Below are 1,382 nucleotides of genomic sequence, written 5' to 3'. Positions count from 1 at the left end.
TCATTGTTCGTTCATGATAGTTAATACATTAACTAACATTAACTAATGGAACCTTATTGTAAAGTGTCACCTTAATATTAAATATCAATATATTATTTTTATTCACTTCTTCTATGTAACAGAATCAGATATAAGTTTTTTTTTTTTTTTTTTTTTTTTTACTAATATATGGCCCTTTCCTGTGTGACAACTAGCCTTGTTCTCTCTATACCAGTTTCTATGTGACAATAATACAATAAAATCTCTTGTATGCATGTTTCACCCAATTAATAGTTTGATATAAAAGGTATATTCATGCACATAAATAAAAATAACCGATGTGTTGCTATCCTGCTGTGACACCCTACTTAGCAATTAATGATAGAGTCTGTGGGAAAACTGACATGTTTAAATTGAATAAAATCATCCTTTGCCTGCTGTTAGACACAAGAATGCCTGTATCACAGATGCTCGTGAATTATTACTTATAAAGCCGTCACAATAAATAACACAATGTCAGCAGATTTCTGAAATTACAAGAGAGGACAGTCATCAATCACGACTCTCCATTCAAATATTCAGTTGATTTCTCCTGTGTATTTCCTGCAGTGCAACAGGGCATGTCGGGAAGGATCATTAAGTTTGGAAATATTAATTATAAAAATAATGCTTTTTTTTTTTTTTGAGGAAAAAATAAATCTTTCCCTTAGCTCCTCCTAAGCTCAGCTGTCTACCTGTCGACTGTCTCTGTATTTGTATCTACAGACACATCAACAAGATAGAGAGCAATGATAGAGAGACGGATCGTCTTGTCCGCTTGAGCGTCTATCTCACAGGCGGCTCCCACAGGACCCCACATACTTATGGCCTCTTCACTGTCACTTAATTCATTACCGCAGAGGAAGCCAGACCGAGGGGACTCCATTAGACTAATTTTAGAGAAGAGGAAAGATAGATGCTTTCCCTTTCATTAGCACTGACTGATGGCTCGTCACCTACACGCCGTGGATGACTGGCATGAGGGCGATGACAGAAACATGGTGGTGAACACACCACTTGTCCATAAAGAGTGTCACTTTAGACGGGTGAAGGGAAATACATATGATGAGCTGGTCACTTTAACAGACCTGCCCTGCTCACTCAGATACATGACAAACTGCCCTTTTCAAAATGAAGTTAGCCTCCAGCACTGCTCGCCCGGGTGCCTTATCTGAGTACCACAAAAAGATGGTCCAGTGAAAAAGTGATATATAATCAGAATAAATAATGCTGTGCAGAAGGAGCAGAATAATACAAAAAAAAAGATAGGCTAAATATGTCAAGTCTGATTACCTGGATTCTGAATTCCAGGAGAGTGACACCTACAACTAGCCCACCACAATGATCTTTTTGGGCCCATTTGA

Source organism: Sinocyclocheilus anshuiensis, unplaced genomic scaffold (assembly GCF_001515605.1).
Source record: "Sinocyclocheilus anshuiensis isolate Anshui unplaced genomic scaffold, SAMN03320099.WGS_v1.1 scaffold553, whole genome shotgun sequence".
In the NCBI taxonomy this organism is placed as follows: domain Eukaryota; kingdom Metazoa; phylum Chordata; class Actinopteri; order Cypriniformes; family Cyprinidae; genus Sinocyclocheilus; species Sinocyclocheilus anshuiensis.
The sequence above is the reverse complement of the archived record's forward strand: the minus strand, read 5'-3'. Positions refer to the sequence as shown.